The following is a 14,100-nucleotide window of genomic DNA, read 5'->3' on the forward strand; positions in this document are numbered from 1 at the left end:
TAACAATTAAAATTGTAGATATTGAGCTCAATTGACTGTTTTGATTCATGCCCTAAAGAGACACTGTGCAGGAAATGGTCAAAAAAGGTACTGCAACTATGCTGCTCATTGAAACTGGGCTGCCTATTGCCAAATTTGATCTTTACATGAACGTTTACTCAGTAATAAACAAATATTTTCTAGTTTGGTCCAAGTACAGTCATTTTTGCAGCTAAAAATGGCTATTTTTGGAAATTCAAAATGGCGGACCATGGAGAAGATCCCCCTTTTCATGTATGAAAAGTGCAATTTTTCCAGTCATAGTGAATACTTAAAATTTGATGGTGGTGGTAAGTATTCATGAAAAAGGTAACATTAGTGAATTAGTTTAGTTTAGTTTAGTTTAGTTTATGTGATAGGGACAGATACATAACATGTAGGCTGCATAACAACCAAACAGCAAGCATCATAGCATTTATAGCCAAAAGCTAATTTCCAATGCTCGTCCCTAGAAGGGCTTTTAAAACAATACAATAGCAGCAATAACAATAAAACAGTATTATCATAAGAACAGCCTATACACTCATTCAGTCCAATCATTCATTTTTGAAACTATCAATCATACTTAAAATTGGTGTATATTCTTCCATCCATCTCATGCATTCACTAAACATCATAGTCACATTTCCTACCAATCCTACATCTGTCCTGTACTTACTGTCAGACGAGAGCTCCGTAACCTTGGATGGAACCTCAGGGAAAGACATCACAGACCAACACTCGGGGCGGAGCCACCCATCCTCTGGGCTCCTGGACCTCCCACTTGACAAATTAAGCACTGCTTACTGTTAGGTGTTCTTACACATTATCACCCACACACACGCACACACACACACGCACACACACACACACACACACACACACACACACACACACACACACACACACACACACACACACACACACACACACACACACACACACACACACACACAAAATCAGCACCCCCCCCACTCACACACACCATATCAATTGCACCCACCCCTCACTCTCACACACACATGCACGCACCAATTACCCCCCCCCCCCCCCCCCCCCCCCCCCCCCCCAAGAGCACACTCACACATGACTACAGTACCTGGTTGCTTTTTAGGAACTCCTTCAGCTGAGTTTTAAACTGCTCATGATTATGAATGGCCTTGATATCAGATGGCAAGCTATTCCATTGATTAGTTCCTTTGATCAGGAATGAAGACTGGCCAAAGACCGTTTTGCGGTGTGGTACCCTACAGTTGCCCAATACAGCGTTCCTGGTGGACCTACCAGAAACCTGTAATGGTTGGACGTTATCACAAAGCAACTGAGGGGCTTTACCATGTAGACACTTATGAACTAGGATGACGTTAGATAAGACTATGTAGTTATGAAAGCTTAGCATGTTCAGGTCCCGCTGGACGTTCCGCAGTGATGTGTTCTTATGGACCACTTACCTAGAATTTTTAATGCTCGATTGTAGAGTCTCTCCAGAGGTTTAACTGCTGAGAGACTTGCCTGTGACCATGCTGTAGTACAATATCCTATGTGGGAGAGTATCATCGAGTGGAGGTATATTTTAGCTGCGTCATATGACAAACAGTCTCTAATTAATCTGTAAGTGTATGAATTGAGTCTGACTGTTTAACATATTTTCTTTATATGTTTGTCAAATTTGAGGTGCTCATCCAGCACCAATCCTAAGTATTTTACTTCTGTGACCTGATTGATTGGTTTGTTGCTGATTTCTATATTTAAAGTGGTTGATGTAGGGCGCCTCCCAGAGGAGAAGCACATTGACACAGTTTTATTAACATTTAGTGCCAAACATGACCTATTCAGCCAAAGCGCTACAACCTCCAGTTGGTCATTTAATTTTTGGGAGACTTCAGCAGGAATGGACAGCATGAATTCTGGAAATAAACAAAAATCTTACACAGTATACGTTTTAACTTTACTGAATCCTAACAGTACGCCTCTCCATTGATTTGATACTGTATGCCTGCATGACCATTGAGTGCATTGACTTGTGCTATGTGTAGCAGAGTGGATATTATTATGATGTTACGGTAAACCAAAGCACGACTACGCCACTACGGAGGGTCAGCCCGTAGAGAAAGATGAGACCCTTAGGTAAACCCTTAATTAAGGACACACAAGTTCGTACATAACACTAGGACTGAGACGTGAGCCTTATACATACAATTTATTTTCTGTACAAAATCTTTAGAGCATGGTCATATGAAACACATCATCAACTTTGGGTCACATGAAGGACCAACACTCGTTTCCAACGCAGATGCGGTGGGTGTGCAGTTATCAGATCCAAACAAAAATCACAAATAACAAATAAAGAAAATAATAAAACACGTCATGCAATTGAACACTGCAAACCGGGAATTCCATGCAAATGAACACACTCATGCAATTATTACAATTCGAGCACGTCAGACAAATGATGCGCCAAAGACACAAGCATGCAAGTTGGAGTCAATGCGCACGTTAAAACATGCAGTTTGGTCGTGAATAACGAGCACAGGTCCCAGGCACGCCTGCTCGGAGGGATGTGAGCGAAGAGTCCAATGGAGTCACATGATCATTGTCAGCAAACGCTCCGACGCTCATGCGCAGACAAGATTAAAGACAAAACAAAATACTTTGTTCGTAGACAAAAAACAGCAGCCTTTGTGGCGTGGCACACGAATGGCCCAGCAGTTACATCACCGGTGAAGGCCACTTTACGCAGCCAGGGGAGGGGGCACTCGGTTTGCCATAGTCAGTGGAAGTCACTCAGCCGACCGCTCACACTCTCGTAGGCTGACCACTCGAAACGCTCACCCAGTCATCACTGACGTCCAATTGCACTGCCAACGCACCTTGCGCCACAACAACACACCCAGGCGCACCGGAAGGAAAGGGAAACACGCAAGCTACCCATATCTGTCAATTTATTACTCAGTAAAAGTGCGCTCCACCAATCGGAGATTACATCAGGAAATGGGCCAGCTGCTTCCACCTGTTACATGTATATAGAAAGTCTTTCTTTGGTGCAACTCATGTGCCCCACTCTTCAAACCTTACTGTATCTACTGTGGCTTTCATCACTGACTGCTGGCACAAGATTTGTGAAACACATTCATTTGCTGGACACTCTCTGATCAATTAATTGATACAAAAAATACATCCATTAAGTGTAGAGACTTGTTTAGAAAGACAAATAAAGGCAGTTGGGCTAAATTCTGGGCAACTGCTCCCTCTAAACAAATCAAAAAAGAGTTTTGTTGCAAAACGATGTATCCAACATTTTTTAAATTTGCATTTTATTGTTGGAAATGACTGTTCAAAGTCCTATCATCAGTGTGAATTCTTGACATTCAAATATTTTGAGAACATAGGGGCAGCTACTTTTTAAACCCAGAGATTTTCTAGGCAGAGATCACAGAGAACATTTTGGTTCTTTTCCGGTATACCTTCGGTTAATAGACCTTCGGAGTCCTGAGGTTGAGAATCAATTAAGTCCCCTTAGCGCTGTAGATGGCGGTAGCACACGTCTTGTGCGAACACCTCTAAAAGAGAAGAAGGAGGGGACACGCCCCTTTAGGAGACCCATGGTGTGTTCCATTATTCACCCTCTGTACTGTGTACCTTGTTTGAGTGCAGTGAAGTACCCTTTCCACCCTCCGCAATTCACGAGGCGAGTACATTCCGATTCCCGTTCTGTCTGATACACTTAACGGAAATGACGGTTGGTCGCGTGTCATCCGAGTTTACCAACCGCCAATATGCAATTCAACACGGAAGGCACTGTTCGTTATGCTAACACTTTTTAAAGTTACCCCTACCTCTAATACACATGCCGATTGTCTTTGGAATCAAAACTATGCTGTTATCACGGAGATTCAACCGTTTGACAGATCTGACACTCAACTACGTCACAAACATGGCGGCCGTTGAGTGCGAAAAGTGTATAATAACTCCCCATTTCAACAAATGGCAGTTTTGGGGGTGTTATCCGGGTAATTTACAGTACACTTTACCGTCGCGATTAGAAATGGAACACCCTGCGTACCCAAACACAGTGCGGAAAGGGCGGACAGTACGAGTATTGGAACACAGCAACTGCTTGAGCACACACGTTTGCATTGAGTGGGTGTGTTGATTCCTCTTGATTAAAATTCCATCCTCTTTGTTAAACCTATATAAAATGCATTTTGTAATGCAATGCAATTGAATGCCCAATACAAAAATGTCAATTTCCCAAAATGTTCCAAAATGGATATGTCATTTTGCAACAAAGCTCTTCAAATAATCTCTACAAAAAAAGATATGGGCAATCATGGGTAAGCAGTTGGGCGTCATACTTGTATCCCAACGGTTGCCGGTTCGACTCCCGACCCGCCAGGTTGGTGGGGGGAGTTATCCAGTACTTTCCCCCATCCTCCTCCATGCCAGAGGTACCCTGGGCTTGGTACTGTACCGCCGCACTGCTCCTTTGGGGCGCCATTGGGGTCTATCCCCTTGCACGGGTGAAGCATAAATGCAATTTCGTTGTGTGCAGTGTGCAGTGTGCAGTGAACACTTGTGCTGTGGAGTGCTGTGTCACAATGACAAATAGGAGTTGGAGCAAAGAGGGTGTAGTAATAAAGAGGCTTCGAAACCCGCCCACCCAATGCAAAAGTGTGTGCTCAAGTTGGGTCTCCTAAGGGGCCGTTGTCCCCTCCTTCTTCTTCTATTTTTGAGGTGTTTGCACGAGAAGTGTGCTACCGCCATCTAGAGCGCTAAGGGGACTTCATTCATTCTCAACCGCAGGACTCCGAAGGTCTCCCAACCAAAGGTCTCCTAAAGGGGCGTTCACCCAACAGAAAGTGGATACCAGAAATGAACTAGAATGACTTATCTCTGTCTAGACGTGTCTCTGGTTGGAGTTTCCCAGTTGGGCTTTCACTTTCACTTTTATGACCGGGTCCCTTTGCAGTTCCACTCCCTGACCACCAGGGCGAGCTCGGGCCTAAACTGTCACATGGCCAACTGCAACTGACCAGCAGAGGACGTCAGGAAACATGTCAATCATGCCCATATTTGGCTCTCCCCACAGACATACACTTCTCCCTGGCTGAGAGCCTGTAATGTGTTGCATCATTTCAAGGGAAAAGTGATGTGATATTCTTCTTAATCTGTGTGTCTGCATTTGTGGGTGTTTGGTAGGGAGAGACACAGATTGTGAATACAAAGATATTTTGTAAATGCAGCCTTCATGTGTAAATGCTTCAATGCTTGAACCAGAGTCTACCTCTCTGGCTGTTGGTGATCGATAAAAAAGGAAAGTCAACAGTGGTCCAAAGTAAAGGGTCCTACAATACAATTCAATGTAGGCCCTACCAAGTATGATGACAACCTTTAAAATAAAAAGTAGTTTCTATATGAGCTAAACCCTGTGGCTTAACCACATCTCTAATCATCATTCTCTCTCTCTCTCTCTCTCTCTCTCTCTCTCTCTCTCTCTCTCTCTCTCTCTCTCTCTCTCTCTCTTCTCTCTCTCTCTCTCTCTCTCTCTCTCTCTCTCTCTCTCTCTCTCTCTCTCTGTGTCTCTCTCTCTCTCTGTGTCTCTCTCTCGATCGCTATCTCTCTCTCTCTCTCTCTCTCTCTCTGTCTCTCTCGCTCTCTCTCTCTCTCTCTCTCTCTCTCTCTCACACACACTCTCTCTCACTCTCTCTCTCTCTCTCTCTCTCTCTCTCTCTCTCTCTCTCTCACTCTCTCTCTCTCTCTCTCTCTCTCTCTCTGCATTCGTGTGTGGTTGCTGCTAATGTTACAAAGCGGATTCCAAAAAAGTTGGGACACTTTGTATTTTGTGAATAAAATTGTGGCATTTTCAAAACATTCAATATGTTAATAAGGTAGAACATCATATACAGACAACATATCAGTTGTTAAAGTCAAACAGAATTATTGTTTTGAGGTAATTATGTGGTCATTTAAAATTTCACCCTTGCAACAAATCCCAAAAAAGTTGGGACAGGGCCAATAAAATGCTTTTTATATTGGATAAGACTAAACACAACGCAAGGGATGAGACTGAACAGTTAAATATTTTGACTGATGGCATAATTGTATTCAAAAATTAAATCTTTTGATGTGCGAGACATGATTTCAGCAGCTCAACTGATAGGTGTGTTCTTCAACTTGTTTACCTTTTTGTTATGCTTAATATGTGGCATATCCTGACTGCAAGAAAACAATTTTGTGACCTGTTTACTCTTATGATGGAACCACACTGTTGGAACATAGAAGAGATTGACATTTGTCACCGTTATGGGGCAATATCTAAAGGCGGTGCTCCAAAATATAATGCCTTGGTAGCTATGCATGCTGTTTAAAGTCTGTATTTATCATTCAACATTCATTTGAATGCTCTACATGAGCAAGAAGACCATAACCAAGGCACCTCTGCCCCCATTTACCATCATATATGCTCTCTTTAAGACTGAAAACTAAATCAAGCTGAAGTATGCACTTTCTATATAACCTGGAGGGTGCATGACTCCTAGATTTTAAAAAAGGATGAAATATTTTCCATTCTGTAATCAGAGGACAGTTTCACATGTCTCCTAGGTCCATCTAGAATGAGCTTTCCGCATGCAACACTGTTTAATGTCTGCATCATGTGCATTAATGAAGTGTTGTGTTTATGGTCATTTTTTCGAGAGCTGTCATTGTTGGAGTGTCATAGTTTGCTTATTGACGATGAGTATGTCATGATCTCATAACTCATGCAATGATTACACAGAACTCTATATTACGGAAATAGGCCTTATATGCCTGCAATTTTGATAATTCAATCTTTCTGTGTAATAGATAAATAATTAGCCCCTCAAAATCTTCGCTTCTGAGTGCCACAGCCTCTCTGTGATGGTATTTTATTTGTGCATTCATGTTGGCAGTCAATATAGTTCCTTTTAAAATATTCTTCCTTGTGTTATTTTTAGAATTATCCAACTATTACAACATGTGTTGGCCCTGTCCCAACTTTTTTGAGATTTGTTGCATGGGTCAAATTTGAAATGATAACATAATTACCTCAAAACAATAATTCTGCTTGACTTTAACAACTGATATGTTGTCGGTACATAATGCTCTACCTTATTAACATATTGGATGTTTTGAAAATGCCAGCATTTTTATTTTATTCACAACATACAAAGTGTCCCAACTTTTTTGGAATCCGCTTTGTAGAATTAAGCGTCATGAGGTTAGCCACAGTGGAAATGGCACACGACATCAGAGTTGTTAAACAGATCAAATGTGTTGAGATTTAACACAGATAAGAGAGAGGAGAGGTGCGTACACGGAAGGCAGATACTTTTAAAAGTGGTAAGGCTCAACATTCAACATCAGTCGCACAGTTATTCAAGATGAAGATCACCCTAACTCTCTGTAAGTAGATTTGTACTGTTTACATCTTCTGAATGTACTGTACGTGTGAGTGTGACATTTCATTAGTAGCCCCGTACCATCTGAATCACGCTGTAATAGTCATTGAAAGGTTAATCACCATAGTACTACTCTACTATGACGCAACACAGGGCCTGTAGTAATGCACTAGGAGTCGGTCATTGCCATAATGGCAGCAGCAAATTTGCAATGCCATGTTTTAACGGGTAAAAAGAGACATTTTGCTTTTGTGGATGAGAGGAAATTGTGTGGTGGAAATTCTCAGCAATATGTTGATTCTGTCTCATTTCAAATTCCTTGTATGACTAGTGCATGTAAAGAAATTGACAATAAAGCCGACTTGACTTGACTTGACTAATAATTGTCGTTTGATCTCATAGCAATGTGATATATATGAATGTGATACCTGTGCACTTAAATTAAGCATTATGGTGTTGTGTAAAAATTATAGCTTGCTCAAAGTGTTCCTGTGAGTTTGAGTGTGATACAAAAGAAAGCGATAAATGGAATGAGGAACTGTAAGTGACCTACCTACTGTGGGTGGTTATGATGGAGGGGGGGGGGGGGGTGGTTGTCAAAAAGGTACGTCACTGTCAAAACAGAGACGTGTGTAATGGATTTATCTATTGGGTATCTGGTATCATCAGATATTGCAGTGTGTAATGATCACTGTGTACAGTACTTGGTGGTTAGGGGGGGGGGTCAAAAAGGTACGTCACTGTCAGAAACAGAGATGTGGGTAATGGATTTATTCATTGGGTAATTATCAGGGTATCAAATATTGCAATGTGTTATGATTACTGTGATAATGTGAATATCACATGTACACATATCAATGTCCTTTTATTGCGTCATAATCTAGTTGAGCAAGGTTTCTAGAGCTGACTCTCTGAGCGGCATACCTTCACATAGGCCTACTCACATGTACATACACAGGACATACATACAGTCATACATACAGAGAGAGAGAGAGAGAGAGAGAGAGAGAGGGAGAGAGAGAGAGAGAGAGAGAGAGAGAGAGAGAGAGAGAGAAGAGAGAGAGAGAGAGAGAGAGAGAGAGAGAGAGAGAGAGAGAGAGAGAGAGAGAGGGAGAGAGAGAGAGAGAGAGAGAGAGAGAGAGAGAGAGAGAGAGAGAGAGATGTTAGTCGTACAGACAGTGCTGAAGGAGAACCAGTAGCTTCTGCCAACCAACATGAAATGTGACAAAGATGCTCATCAAATATTTAAAACCAAATACTAGTTACACCATGTGATTGTGATAACAGTTGATTTCACATGCATTACATATCCCATTTCATTTAAGGCGAGCAAATAAAAAAGGGCCATTTCAACCACCGAAACAGGTCATAGCCTCTATCTGCCATTTACAGCATCATGTGACTGGCATGAACAGGAAATGCTGAGACATGTGGTGCATCTGAAACCTGTGGTTGGCATTGCCTTCTCACCAATAGCTACAACTCGCCACCCTGACCAGTAGCTTCTATGTAGAAATACAGCCAGTAAGCACTAATCAGATATACAGCACACTGTCATTTATATAACTGGGGGCCAAGGACTTCTGGGATAGCAAAGTAACCATTGTTTGCCTACTGCAGATATGACCGGATATACAGTAGAAAGTCATCCGGGTTTACCATTCACCTCTTAGTTGAAAGCTTAGGGTATATCTGTGGCTTTGGATAAATGTGTCTGCTAAGTGTAATGTAATCTAATCTAATCTAATGTAATACAGAGGTAACCTACACATTGTGAATTTATTGTGACTTTTTCCAAAAGCACTAAAGTAACAATGACAAAGACCAAATGACCACAGTCTAAAACTGTTTCAAGGGCTTGTCACGTACGCCCTTGTTGGCGCTAGCCACAGCTGATGTCATGCATAACGTCACTACAGAGAGAAGTGTGAAGGGCTGGACAAGAGACCTATATGTGATAGATGTAGCCACTGGTTTACTTCCTCTAAGTTCACGCATAAAAATAACAACAGCAAAAATCAGAATGACAGATATGAAAGCCTCCTGATCGGACTGAACAACACATGAAGACATAGAGTACACAGCCACGATGAGGGTCATTCTAGTACTCTGTGAGTAGTATGTCTTACAGTATATGCTCTTGTTTGTGCATTTAACTGGGAATGAAGAGGTTTTGGATAAAGATTTAAAAGTATTTGGGGTACTGGTACTTTGCTCACTTAAACGATATCCACATTGCTTACCTGTTTGGCTCTTGAGTATTCCTCAGACAGTGTGCTCATTTCTTGACACAATATCATCTTCAAAGTGAAGTGAAAGTGAAACAGTATATTCCGTTACACTGGATGAAATATAAGCCTATTTTTGCTCAGCTGTGGAAAATGTTGGAAATATTTATTTTCTATCCTTGTTAAAGTGTACAGTACATGATGCAGGGCAATGAAACAGATTTTTCTCTTCTTCAGTGTTTTGCTCTCTCTGTTGTTCTATCCACAGAGCAGGTAAATTTCATTCATTTCATCAGGCAGTTTTCATTTATATTTCAAGAGCGTGGGAAGATACATTTATCAATGATTAATTTGTTTTACTTTTCAGAGATTCTGATAGAAGTTGTGCTTCAGGACCCAGACCTTTCACCAGTTTTCAGTGGGGAGCATATCAGCCTTAAGTGTGTCCTATCAAGTGAACTAAATGGTGGTCAATGGTGGTATATGTGGTTTAAAGATGGCCATCCACTGACTCAGTGGTATACCGGCACAACTCTTAATGTTGAAGTTTACAACAACAGCAGTTATCAATGTGCAGTGTCACCACAACAGAAAATTTCAGAGCATCGTAGTAAACCTTATAAACCGGTCGTATTAGGTAGGCATCTCAAGTTCAAAACCTATCTTCTGTTTGTTAATTGAACACTTTGAATCATATTTGATACTATTTGGCCCTACTCCAAATTAGAAAAAGAATTAGCACTTGCATAAACTGTACAAGTTTAATAACCCTGTGTGGTCCAACTATTATTCTAACGAGAGGAAAGAGAGTGGGAGGAGCTCTCTGGCGTACTTTAACTCCATCTGACTCTTTGTTGTTCTTATGACTGATAGAGTAGCCTAAATATCTTTTGTAATGTATAATTAAGACTGGGATTTTTAGTGTTCATAACCTCTGTGCCTGTACAGATATTCCTCGTGCCACCATCACTATCCAGTCTCCTCAGCCGCCCTTCTACAGTGGAGACAGAGTCACCCTGAGGTGTGAAGTACAGGGTCATGGCTGGGAGTATTATTGGATAAAGAACAAGCGTCCAATTAATGATCTGACCAGCCAAACCATTACAGTCTCTCTCCCTGAGGATGCTGGACATTATAAATGTTGTGGTTTCAGAAGAGAACTGCGATCTTACAACAGCCCGAGCAGCCTCATTTCTATTACTAGTAAGCTTTGAATTAAATATTTCTACCTAGTTGATCTGTAATTTAGTAATTAAGCTAGTCCTTGTGAGTATTTTTTATTTAATAAAACATACCTATCCCCAAAATGTTGAATCACTAACATTACAACATTACTATGGCACAGATATTCTTCAATGACAGAGCTCACACTTATGGAGTTTTGAAACATGTCAGGTGTTCATGTAGGCTATATGGCCGAAAATCTATCAACAGTGTTGTTTATTGAATGTGCATTTCTGCACTGATGTATTTGTGGTGTTCCCACCTGTCCCGGTTATCTCTGATTGCCCTTGTTTTTAATGGAATTGGGGGGGGGGGGGGGGGGTAGTTTGTTTACAAGCAACAGGATTGATTATTATTGAAATTTCCAGGTGTTTTGTCAGAAAAGGTGGCAACCCTGTATATTTGGATGTTGTGCAGTACATTCCTCCTCAATGACAGCACAGTTTATTTCTCCATGTTCATGTCCACAGCCCAACCTAAACCACATCTGAGTCCTGCCCCCCAGGACCCTGTGACTACTGAAGAGACAGTCAGTAAGTGTACATGCATATATTTTTCTATGTATTTGAAATAATAAAGCTAAGCTAAGATAACTTTTTGAGAAATCCATGTTCATGTTCACAGCCCTCCCTCCATCTATTCTGACTCCTGTCAACCAGAGTCCTGTGTTCACTAAAAAGACAGACACCGTGGAGTGTAAGTATGCTGTAGAGCCGGTCATTGGTTGGATATATAGGCCTACCTGATGTGAAAGTAATCAAATGTGGTGCCATTGTTATGCCGACTCGTCTAAAATGCCATTACAGTAGCGCCCCAAGGGGTTAGGTTTTGAATTTGGGGCCATGTTAATCACCTCATATAGACAGAGCAGCCCATCTTGATAAAATACCACTTGTTCTCAATTTCCTTTCCAGCTTCGGGATCCAATCAGGTCCTGGTGGGTGTGGCTGTGGTTGGGGGCGTGACTGTGGGAGTGGCCCTCACCATCCTCATTATGAAGACTCGAAGACAGAGGGGTACATAAATCCATTTGTACTTTTTTTGAGATCATTGCGTGCATATTATTTGCAACATTCTGCATATAATAGGCCTACTGTATGAATTACATCTTTCATTGAAAGTCTTTTAAAATATGTTTTGCAACTTTCTGCATGTAGTACTGTATAAACGTGATTTGTGTTCTTGATTTTAAAGCAATAGCTAAACTACTAGGCCTACTGTTAATCTTGTATCGCTGTGCATCTCTTGAATGGTCCTGATGGAGCGTGTCCTTTAGCTGGAGGATTTCCATCAGGTAGAATGCCGCCACGCTCTCTCCATCAAGTCGCTGTCTGCCAGATGGTTACTGTACATGGCGCTATTCAAACATGCCGCTATTCAGACATTGATGGGTATTGTCTGAATACCGGCACGTTTCCCACCGAAATCTGCCACACCTGTGGTTTGTGCTACGTTGCTCAGGTTTTCTCAGTTTAGGGAGAATGCATGAAGTTACCCTATACCCTAACCCTGATCCTGACCCTAACCCTAACCCTATGGCATTTTGGTGTCTGAATAGCAGTATGTCTGAATAGCGCTTGCCCCCATATGGTTCCATATAGGATCCTCCATCATGCTTCAGTCTCTGCCTGGGTCCATCTGGTTACCGCCACAGGCGTCACCCCCATCTCCTGTGGCTGCTCTCCGCAGCCACGCTCCCTCTCGGCGTTCTTGCTCCCTCTCGCTGCATCACATCTCTCTCTCCGCAGTCTGTTCCAGTTGCCTCTCATACCTGCAGTATAAATGCTCACCTGCCCCATGTGTGTCAATCAGATGCACCAGTCTCTCACCTCCCACCTGTAGCCAATAACATAAAACCAATAAGTTATGTGTGTGCATGTGTGTGTGACGGAGATGTTCCTGCACTTGCTCGTCCCCCTCGGGGATGCGAACCATCCACCTCGTCAACTACTATGGTCCGGAAATGGGAGTCACAGTACGATACCGCTGGACTAAAGGACCAGTCCCCTAGCCCAACGGCATCGACACTGTATGATGCTTTCGGGAGGGAGGTTTACTAACGTCCCACGCCAACTCTGCTAGTTAGCCTCCATTTCATGTGTCTATTTAAAATAATCTGGGTTACTTTTTTCATGTTGACATTTAGGCTCCGTCCAAAATAGTTTGCCCCACAGAAAACAAAAGTCAAAATTCTAGTTCCCTCCCCCACATAACCCTGTGATGCGCGACCCCCCTTCAGTAGGCTCGTTCGCGACGAAGCAGTGTTGCTTTTGCTAAGCAGCAAGCATGCACACTTTGCCAGTTTGATGCATTGTGATTAGAACATTCTAACCAGAATGCATCAAACTGGCAAAGTGCGCATGCCCACTGCCTAGCAAAAGCAGCACTGCTTCATGACGAACGAGCCCAGTACCTCCGTGATCCCCCTAGGGGCCAGTTTGAGAATCACTGACCTACGAAATGTGAATTCTATTAAATCACACTGCTGATACGTGTTACCTGCTATTAAACTCCCTGTTTCCCTTTAGGTTTGCGTCCTCAACCATCAGGCCAGTAAGTACTCTCCTGGTTAACATTCTTATTTACTAATGTCCATGCAAAAGGCTTGCGGTTTTTAACTGTTGCTTACACACAATTTTCACAATTGCTGTGTTCCCCCACAGAACACAAATCCAGTCACTGCTCACACAAAATGCAAAACTGTTTCTCACTCCACAAAAAATATATCATATCAGTTTTCAATGTTTTTAAAAGTGATGTCTCAAAAGTATGCGCTTGTCTTACACCACACATTTTCAGTGATATTAAAACTTGTTTGTACTGGCAGAATATTATGTATATTGATTTGCAAAATGTTGGTAGTTACGGAATTGGAGTGTTGGGGTTTAGAAATAGTGCCGTAGCATCTTTGTGCTCGAGTAGCTGAAAAAAAAACTTGTAACAGATCGCTATAAAGCTTCCTGTCTCCCTCTAGTGGCCAAGCAGTGCAGCTGCAGAGCATCTATCAGAATGTTGGCCAGGCCCCAGACCAGCTTGGAGGAAGAGATGAGGTCCAGTCTGACTACGTGCCAATGCAGAGAGGTTAGTTGGTTTGACTTTTTTTTAGTGTGAATTAGCTTTTGGAAATGAAGAATACTGTATCTATAAAATTGCTCTCTATATGTCTCTCGGTTTGCTTAAAGTCAACGAGGATGTCTATGAAGAACTGA

This window comes from Engraulis encrasicolus, chromosome 21 (assembly GCF_034702125.1).
Source record: "Engraulis encrasicolus isolate BLACKSEA-1 chromosome 21, IST_EnEncr_1.0, whole genome shotgun sequence".
In the NCBI taxonomy this organism is placed as follows: domain Eukaryota; kingdom Metazoa; phylum Chordata; class Actinopteri; order Clupeiformes; family Engraulidae; genus Engraulis; species Engraulis encrasicolus.